The sequence below is a fragment of the Strigops habroptila genome, chromosome W (genome assembly GCF_004027225.2).
Source record: "Strigops habroptila isolate Jane chromosome W, bStrHab1.2.pri, whole genome shotgun sequence".
In the NCBI taxonomy this organism is placed as follows: Eukaryota; Metazoa; Chordata; class Aves; order Psittaciformes; family Psittacidae; genus Strigops; species Strigops habroptila.
Window position 1 is genome coordinate 12,518,047 of NC_044301.2, and position 10,609 is coordinate 12,528,655.

Genomic DNA, 10,609 nt, shown 5'->3' on the forward strand with positions numbered 1-10,609 from the left:
TGGTTGGAATAAACATTACTTAGCAACAACTAAAAACATCAGTGTTACCAGCGTCGTTCCCAGGCTGAAAGTTAAAAAACACAGCACTGCACCAGCTACTAAGAAGGAGAAAAATGACTGCTATAGCTGAACCCAGGACAAGGGGCCAGCCGCCGGCGGGGTGCTTATTAGGGAAGGAGGCGAGGACGACCCCGGGGTGGGCAGCGCGACGTGATGTGGGAGGAAGAAGGATGACTCGGGGCGTATTTCACTGCCTGACCCCGGCACGCCAGCAGCGGCAGCCGCCGGAACCGGCTGCGAAGGGGACAACACCGAGATGATCCCGCTGCCCCCGGGTCCAGGCGAGAGGCAGAGCCTGCGGCCCGGGCGCTAGACCGCCTCGCCATCCGCACGCCGCGGCCCGAGAGGAGGAGCCCCGGCCGGGCGGTGGGTCGTGGGTCCCGGGTCCTGCGCCAGCCGCTGACACGGCCGCCGCTCCCGCCGGCTCCCCCATGGATAAAGCGGGCTCGCTGCACACCTCGGTGCCCACGCTGCCGTCCCGGCTCTACCTGCAACGCAACTTCAGCTGCAGCGCCTGCCTCCATGGCAGCCTGGTCGAGCAGCGCAGGGCGGGCTGCAGCCCCGACGGCGACGCCGCGCCCCCGCCCGTAGTGCGGGAAGCAGCGGGCGAGAAGCCGCCGCCCCGCGGCCGGGAGCCCTCGCTGCCCGCCGTACCGCTCAGCCTCTAGCAGTGCCGCCGCACCAAGTCGCTGCCCACGCCCGGCGCTGCAGCAGAGCCCGTCCCGCCGCAAGACGGTGCAGTTCGCCGACTCTCTCGGCCTGGAGCTTACCTCCGTGCGCCACTTCTGCGAGGCCGACCTGCCGCAGGTGCCACTGCCCGCCCCGCCACCACCGTGCACCGCAGACCTCTTCAAGACCAGGAAGCCGCCGGTGCTGTTCGGGACACCGCCGCTGCTGGAGCCGCTCTTCCCGCCGCAGCCCAGAGCCAGCCCCGGCTTCATAGAGTGGGTGCAGCAGCACAAGGTGAGGCTGGAGTGGGTGCGGGCCGAGCCGGCAGGGCTGCGCGGCGCCGTGCGCGTCCTCGACCTGGCCTACGAAAAGGCCGTGTCGGTGCGCTACACCCTCAACAGCTGGGCCAGTTGCGCCGAAGTGCCCGCCGCCTACCAGGCGCCCGGCCCGGCGGACGGCATCACTGACCGCTTCGCCTTCCTCCTGCCCCTGGGTGTTGCCGCCGCTGCCAAGGCCACGCTGGAGTTCGCCGTCCGCTACCGCATCGCTGGCGCCGAATACTGGGACAACAACGAGGGCAAGAACTACCGGCTGTGGGGCCAGCAGCTCGGCCCGCCGCAGGACCCCGACAGCTCCGCCTGGATCCACTTCATCTGAGGCGCGGAGGGAGTGTGCAGCCCCGGGGGGCCGGCGGGAGAACTCGACGCTCCTCCGGCCTCCCGGTGCGCTGCGGCTCCCTCCAGAACAGGGAGAGAGGGCGGGGAGGACCGCAGGGCATTGGCAGAATCCCCTGGTCAGGACCGGGATCAACAGGTGCAGACACAGACTCCCGGTGCCGGCGGTCAGCACCAGCTGCGACCCCCTCAGCAGGTTTAGGCTCTGGTAACGCGCAGGGCAGTGTCGGAGGACATCGCCCAGCCGCCGTCCTTCCCTAATCCCGTTTAAGCAAAGCCCGGCTCCGGTGATTGGCTGGGTCCATGTTCAGAGCCTCGCTGGCTCGTGTTAATTTCCCTGCGGGATTAAGGGCCTGATAGGGCAAAGTTAAGGGTTAGATTGCGGTTTTGAGCCCAGAAAGACAAGAGCACAGATGCCCCTAGGTGTAGCTGTGTTACATCATGCTGTAAAAATTATTAATGGATTTAAGCAATTATATTTTAATTTTATTTTTTAATTTTGAACCCTGTTTCATGTGTTTAAACATACTTAGAAAAGAAAAATAACGTCACACTAGTTGAAATGCAACACACTGAGAGATTTTGAAAAGCATGTTTTAAAATTCACATGGTATGTTGTCATAAAAGTTTGTCAGGATCTGCTGTTTGTTTCAGTAAGATCGGTCCCACGAAGCTGCTTGTGCTCGGGTTAGCGGGAAGGGTGTGGAATTACACCAAAGGAATTAGAGGTGGCAAGAGTTGAAGCCGTAATTCCAGTCTGCATCCCAAGCAAGACTTTCAGTTTTATTCCTATTAACAGTTTAGTTGAGTTTCCTATGCCAGGGTATGGGTGCAGGAGCCTGCTTTCTGAAAAACAAAATGCTCCAAATGTTTCATAATAATTTCAGTAAGTGACAGATTTCACAAAACTGGCTCATTTTAGTCAGACAAATTGAAGAAAGCCATATCTTGCCATATAAAAATATATCAATAAAAATTACAGGGCATGCTGACTTCTGCCTTCAAAGGTATGTTTTAAATCACATTAGCAGTAAACAGTTTTTCCATAGCTCCAACAGGCAAACATCTGCTAATTCTATATTTTAATGTAACTACAAAAATACTCAGAGCCTGCTTTTTAGCATAATATCAAATATATATTGAAATTTTTATGTGCCTTTCAACATTTCCTAGGAAGAAATCTCGTGGGTTCCTTAGTTCTCTCGCCAAAAGTCCAGTAATGTTTTTGTCATTAAAATGAAAATTGTACTAAAAATATAATAATCAATTCTAATTCCTGATACATTTTCAGCTGTGCCAGAAATCCTGTATCTATAACAGCCAGAAGAATTTGATAATATTTTCCTATCTTAAAGTGAAAGAAATTACAGTTAGAAATCTGTCTTCCTGGTATACCTCTACAGTTATGTAGTCAAGTAAAAAACCCAAAACTGTGACTATAGTTAATATAACAAAATATGTTTATTGTATATATTCACCTCTTACACAGATATTATGAATATATATTCTATCTGAAACCAGAATTTCTAGTTTATGAACTCTATTTGTGGAGACACGGACTTTTCAGCTTTTACTTTTATTTATCTGATGCTGCATAATGCATACTGTAAAAACTTTTGGATGAATTTAAACTGTCTGCACGGTTTATAACATGAGATAAAAGTGCTCACTATAAGGAATATCTGAAGAAAATGGTTTTTACCTTCCAATTATACTGCATGGCTTTTTGGCAAATCTTAATAATTTAATTCTGTTTCCTGTATGCACTTCACGTGTACTTGTTCTGAATACATGAAAGGATTACTTACTGAAATGAAAATATTTTTAAGCACTGAAATTAAGGTTTTTCAAACAAGTAGTTAAGGTAGGAAGTAAATATAGTCAGTTGAGCTGTAAAATAAAGAACCCTAGCCTTATGTAGAGCTGATCAGTGTTGTTTTTTTTTTAAATGGAAGATAGTGACATATCTCAAAATGAAACATGTTTAGGGAAACATACCTGTGTCAATAGGAAGGTTTTCTCAGGTTCAGCTTATATGAGAAAATTGCCCTAAAATAGTTAAGCAGTAAGAGTACTTCCTAAATCAGTGTATGGACTTGAATGTATGTCTTCCATGATCAAAGTAAATACTGAGCTATAAAACCATGGGCTATTGGTTGGACTCTTTCTTTAGCCAACTTATAAATACATCTTTTAAATAATTCTACAGAGGATTTTTGACCCTGGATTTCCCCATCGTGTATGAATATCCCCTTCATTCAGCTGTCCTGGGTTTTGTTTGAGCTTTCTGTTGTTTGAGAAAGGTCTTGTTTCATTTTTATGTGACATAGGAAGATTATTTTACATTATATTTTTAGGGGAGAAGGTAGGAAGACCGTTTTCCTTTCAATTTTAGTTTTTTAATATTAAATAGCATGCAAAATAAAAATGTGCTTGAAATAACACATACACTAGCAATTCCAAAGAATAAAGCTAAGAAAAATGGCAAATGTGAGATGTGCTTTAATAAAATGTATGTGCTTTGATTTAGTAAGGCAGGGAGAAAGTCCTATTCTCCAGTGCAAGTGTATTAATGCCAGGGATTTCTTTCTATGCAATATTATAGTGTACCTGTTTTTTTTAGAGATTAACTTGATTGATATAGTTGATGTATTGGTGTGTTGTCTATAGAATAATCTGTTTAAAGTGTCATTAAGGAAACTGTATGTCTTAAATAGTGTTATATCCTTAGGCTCTTTTTTGTCCAATCTGACTTTGTTAAATCATAATCATAGTCCTTTGAATGACAGTAACAAGACAATATTTCATAAAATTGGGTAATGAAGTCTCACACATTATACTTTTTATCACTTTTAGGACAAAAAGTTGTGTTACTGTTGTGAGGTTTAATTTTTTTGTATTTGTGTCTTTAAAATAAGCCAAATTGTATTATACTTTTAAACTCAAAGAGCTAATATATATGTTTTTAAAGCTGTTGAAAAGTATTAAAACTAAAATCAGTTGGGATTACTCTAAGTCCAGTTTCTAAACTGTGGTATAATAAACATCCGTGTACATCCTGCAACTGGCTTCATGGAGGTGCACCCTGATGTGAAGTTCATGCATTTTAAGGTTGATACAAAATGAGCTCTACCTGGGTGCAAAATCTGCCTACATCTGGACATGAATCCATGTTGTAATGTGGGAAAACTGACTGCTGTGACAGAATGTCCTGGGTTTTATATTCTCTTCCCTTGCTATTTCCCTTATCATTATTATTATTGGTGGTAGTAGTAGTGGTTTTGTATTATACCTTAGTTACTGGACTGTTCTTATCTCAACCCGTGGGATTTACAGACTTACATTCTTTTGATTCTTCTCCTCATCCCTGCGGGGGGGGGGGGGGGGGGGGGGGGGGGAGTGAGCGAGCGAGCGAGCAGCTGCATGCTTTTGAGTTACCAGCTCGGGCTTAAACCACGACACAGAAAATTACTGTTCTTGGAACGATTTAAAGAAACTCAACTCCTCCATTACAGTGTTACACAAACTATTTCTCTCTGTAATGGAGATGATGTCTATTGAAGACAGTTTTTATTACTGTTTCTTTGATTTACCTTGACTTTGTTTAAAAAGAAAAGTTGTTTCTTAACTGTGTATTTAACTAGTAAATTACTTTTGGTTGTAGTTTCTTCTGCAATGTTTATATTTCACCAAATAATGTTTGTTTCTAATGTTTATAAAAGTAACGTAATATCACCAAAAATTCAACATTAGTGTTTTATAATAATGCCTTGTAATTTACCTAGCCTTACAGTATTTCAGATGATTTTCCACCAAAACCACATGTAGTCACTGGTTGTCACAATTATGAAAAAATATATTTATAAACCTGTAGATTCTAGCTGTCATATTAAAGATTAATGATACAAATTGTGAGCATGTGGTGAATATAAACCTTTTTTTTAAACTGACAAACCATAAGATCTTTTTTGTTGAGGATCTGAAACAATTATGTTCTATTCATCCATAGTGCATGCGTGAAGACATGTGATGTACTTGCGCTTCTGAGGAAAAATATCCAATATTTGGGCCTGATTTTCCAGCCAACTGATTTCAGGCAGTCTCCATTGAGAGTGTTCTCTGTGGAAGGTGCAGTATGCTGAGTTATATTGGTAATCGTGTCTTCTGAAGTGTAACCATCTTTCAAGAAGATGGGACGAGATTATCGGTGAGCATAGATGTATGGAGCTGTCTTTACATTCTTGTATCCTTAACACCTTTTCAGACATGGTTTAGCACTCTTGAGTTCAGAAAGGGATATCTATACTTCAGCTGGTCATGGCTTTACTCCTTCCCAGCTTTGCGTCATGATGGTCACTAGTAACAGTTGAAACGTTCTTAAGTGCAATTCAACATTTAGCTGCCAAAGGCCTGTGCTAGGTGCTAGAATGTACAGGAGCACCAGTGTTTCCAGAGAGGAGGGAGGGATAGATGTGAGGGAAGATGTGGGATATGTGAAAAGAACTGTGATATTTATAAAAAAAACCAAACCAAACAAACCAAAAACCAAAAAACCCAATTTAAATTTTTCAGTGCTGAAGGACTAGGAGGAAGGTTCCTAAACCCCGTTATGCAGCAGAAACTGCGGGCAAGCTGTTTCTTTAACAAGCACATGTCTTCCTCCAGTGGTGAGGCAGAATTGAGTCTACCTAGGTATTAGCTAAACGAATTGTAAGGACTCTTTCAAATATTCTTTCTCTGCTAATTGCTGAGTTCAAAGTATTTGCTTCTTGAATTGTTATAATGTGCTAATTTTCAGTCTTTCACTGTAGATAGCATCTTACCTTACAATGGCCAGAACAGTTTCTAGCTTTTCTTTAACAACTCTTTTTAAGCCTTTTTTGTAATACAGATAAAAGCCATATAGCCATAAGGAGAAAAAAAGTTACATGTTTGTTCTTATGTAATTAATACAACTTATTTTTCTGTATTCTTTCAGAAACATCTGCTTAGCTTTCTCATTATTATTATTATAATAATGATATTTTCATGTGTTTCTTTGGAAGGGCGAAGTAATTAAAACATAGCCCCTGATTTCATTTTTTTTCCCAGAGGGAATGTTTTCTGATTTAACGTCTATCTAATCTTTTTGTTCAAGTAAAACTGAACTCTTAACTCACATAAATTAAAGAATCCAGAACTGCTTTCTGATGGTGCCATTATATAAATATTAGGCTGTAATAATTAGTATAATAGAGTGTAATTTTGCTTTTCTTTTTGGTGAGGCTTTGAATTTAAAACTGCTGTTATGCTTGAGTGGTCCCAAAGTAATGAGATTACAGTTCTGGGTGAAGATTATAATGAAGTCATGGTGCTCTAAAATGAAAAAAAAAAAAGAATAATTTTAAATTGTTCTTTAGTCTTGGATTAATTTTTCTTTCTTTTTTTTTTCACTCTTACATGCTACAGTAATTCATCTGACTACTAATCGGAATTACAGTAGAAAGAGCCTTATTAATAACAAGTGTTAAAATGTGTGAAGTATTCATATAGTAGTGCTACTAACCATGATGATAACAGTCCCTATTTCTTAATGTCCCTCTCTGGGCACTTTCTGGAATCTACCAACAATTTTTGGTCCAACTGTTGAATTGGCTGAGGGGACTGGGCCATGACTGAATGCCATGGCCATCTCAAATGGGGAGCCCCTGTGATGGGCAGAGGCAGCAGGAGTTGGGAGGGTCAGGTGCAGAGAGAAGGGAGAGGACAAAGAAGAGGGGGAGAGAGCAAGAGCCTGCTCTTTCAGCAGCAGGGAGCAGTGAGATCAGCTCAGGTTCTCATGCAACCTCATCCTGAGTGCTCGAGCTGTTATGGTCTAGAGCCATGGTTCCCAACCTTTTTTTTTGGCCTCAGGATGACTGCCTCTACTTTAGATCACATAGAAGCAGGGGCATGCATTAAAGGACCATGATGTCCTTCGGTTACTTGTTACACCTATGGAAGATATGGGAAGTAGACAAAAAAGGTGTTTCAGTTGTAGATGAGGATAATACATTGCAGAAAAAAAAAAAAAGCGCCATGCAATGGTGATGCTGCACCAGCTTTATCGCTGGCTTTGCCTTACTAGTTGTGGCACAAGTGGGGGTTGTCAGAATAGACAGGAGTTGCCAAGAATACTTTAGCAGTGAAGAAGGGAGAGGGGTGATGGCTGAAAGCAAGAAGTGCTCTAGAGTCCTAAGTGCAGACTCATCCTATCTTGTGGATTGATTTTCATGGTTAGAGAAAGGTACAAGTGCTGTACCTCCATTAAAATACATCTCTAAGAAAAATACATTCAATAGCATAAATAAACACTATAAACAAATGACAAATAAAACAGCCTAATAGCAGAGAATGTAGGATGCTTGTACTGCATTAAAATAGATCAAGTGGCTGAATTATGTTTTGTCAAGAAGAGAGGGATATCAATATTGTGAGGCAAACTCTAACCAATCCAGATACCGCAGGTTCTCCTGCCAAGGACCATTCCTCTAGGACTGTCTCTCAAGTAGTGTGGGGAAAGTGGAGAAAGTTACATTGAAGATACTCTCAAAGCCTGTCTGTGCCATCTGCAGCATATCATGCTGATAATTTACACTGATGGACATTGCTCAGGAGCAATGTTTTAAAGCCATGAGGTCATATGGCTTGCCCAGAGGTGTTCAGCATTCCATCAGTCCAGTCACATTTCACCACATTAAAACGCATTTGTCTGCAGAAATGGTACTGTCACATAGATGGCTTTTGCAGTCTCCCTATGCTTGATGCAGCTTCATTAATGTTAAAGCAGTTTCACCTGTGACTTTGGTGGAAGACTCTTCTTCCCAAAGCTCCCAGCCAATCTCTGCTCTGTTATTGAAAGGCTCCTGTTTACTTAATGGCTGGCATCATGTTTGGAACTTGGTAACATTTTAGCCTGTCCATGCACACCCTTTCCCCACTAGGCCAGATTTTAGATGTGCTGCAAGAAAGGGGAAGAGCAGACTGGGGGAGGAGAGAGATGCTAAGGTGATAGGTACAATAAAACAAAGTTTAAGTTAATTCCTTTGTTACAGATAGTGCTGTAAGAAGTGGTTTGTAAGCATTTTCAATGAAGCAAGATGTGCTTAATATTTGTTCTGATCTTGAAGCTGACCGAGGGAGCTATCTGGCACTGAAGCAGAGCTGTCACCTGTCAGCCACGAGCAGCTGAACCACAAAACCGCCTTTCCCTCCCGTGTTCCCATCTTTAACGTTGAGTGCCATCGTGTGGAGAAATTATGCAATAACTTCTTTTTTAACATGGAATTATTTACATCAGCACGTCATCATTTGACAACCTGGAGCATTCCACCCACTGGTGAACTCGCATTGTTAAGTAATCATGCACTGTTCTTATGGTTTCTTTCTCTTCTCCAAAATACGCAGTGCAGGTAGTGCAACTTCTTTGCCTCTGGCTAGGTGATGTCTCCCAACATCACAACAGAAAAGCCTCACATACTCTATTGAGGAACTGAGGATCATTCTAGATTGATTTATCAGTGCAGTTCTGTTTATTCACATGACTAGGCTGACATGAAGATAGATGTTACAGCCTTTATGTGTCCGTTTGGCATGTTAGAACTCTGTGATGGGAGCCATTACTACAGGAAGATTGTAAATTCCCAATCTATCGGTGTGAAGAAAAATGAAAGAGGATCCTTACGACTGGAAAAAGGGAAATATAAGCCCCATTTTCAAGAAGGGGAAAATGGAAAACCCAGGGAACTACAGACCAGTCAGCCTCACCTCTGTGCCTGGCAAAATCTTGGAGCAGATTCTCCTGGAAAGCATGCTAAGGCACATGAAAAACAATGAGGTGGTTGGTGACAGCCAACGGCTTCACTAAGGGGAAATCCTGTCTGACCAATTTGGTGGCCTTCTATGATGGGGCTACAGAAATGATGGATGGGGCAAAGAAGTTGACGTCATCTACCTGGACTTGTGCAAAGCATTTGACACTGTCCCACATGACATCCTTGTCTCTAAACTGGAGAGACATCAATTTGATGGATGTACAACTCAGTGGATAAAGAATTGGCTGGATGGCTGCACGCAAAGAGTTGCGGTCAATGGCTCAATGTCCAATTGGAAACCAGTAACGAGTGGTGTCCCTCAGGGATCGGTGTTGGGACCTGTCCTGTTCAATATCTTTGTCAGCAACATGGACAGTGGGATTGAGTGCACCCTCATCAAGCTTGCCAACGACACCAAGCTGCGTGGTTTGGTTGATATGCTGGAGGGAAGGGATGCCATCCAGAGGGACCTGGACATGCTTGAGAGGTGGGCCAATGCCGACCTCATGAAGTTCAACCAAGCCAAGTGCAAGGTACTATACCTGGGCCGGGGCAATCCCAGGCACTGCTACAGGTTGGGCAGAGAAGAGATTCAGAGCAGCCCTGTGGAGGACTTGGGGGTGCTGGTTGATGAGAAACTGAACATGAGCTGGCAGCATGTGCTTGCAGCCCAGAAAGCCAACCGTATCCTGGGCTGCATTAAAAGAAGCGTGACCAGCAGTTCGAAGGAGGTGATCCTGCCCCTCTACTCTGCTCTCGTGAGACCTCACTTGGAGTACTGCATACAGTTCTGGTGTCCTCAACATAAAAAGGACATGGAGCTGTTGGAGCAAGTCCACAGGAGGACCATGAGGATGATAAGAGGGCTGGAGCACCTCCCATATGAAGACAGGCTGAGAAAGTTGGGGCTATTCAGCCTGGAGAAGAGAAGGCTGCGAAAACCAGACCAAATTTTAGGTATGCAATCTTTCCAGGACGGATGATGATAATCTTAGAAAACTAAATATGGATGGAAAAAATTAGTTCCAAGTTTAGTTTATATTATTCAGTTAGATATATTGAGAGATAAAGTGGTTGGTACTTGTGGAATGGAAAGGAAGTGTTAGCAAGAAGAAAGGTGATGATATAATTAACTCTTAGGAAATACAGAGACATAATTATTGGTTGTGGGTAAAGTATGGAAATCATAATTGCCATAAAACCAATCTCTCTACTGAGTATGTAATGTTTAGTATCCAGTAATTGTGAGTGTTAAGTTCTTAAGCTCAGGATCAAGACTTAAGAGGTCAGAGATAAATGGTTATTTTGTAAAAAATCACCTCCTTTATTAATTTTCTGTAGGAGCACACACTGGTGAACGACTTTGATGTTCTC

General features: G+C 43.2%; 1 pseudogene; it reads left to right on the plus strand.

Moving 5' to 3' along the window:
* The first annotated feature begins 491 nt into the window (after positions 1-491).
* On the plus strand, positions 492-1,386 carry LOC115618970 (annotated as a pseudogene).
* The last annotated feature ends 9,223 nt before the right edge of the window (positions 1,387-10,609 follow it).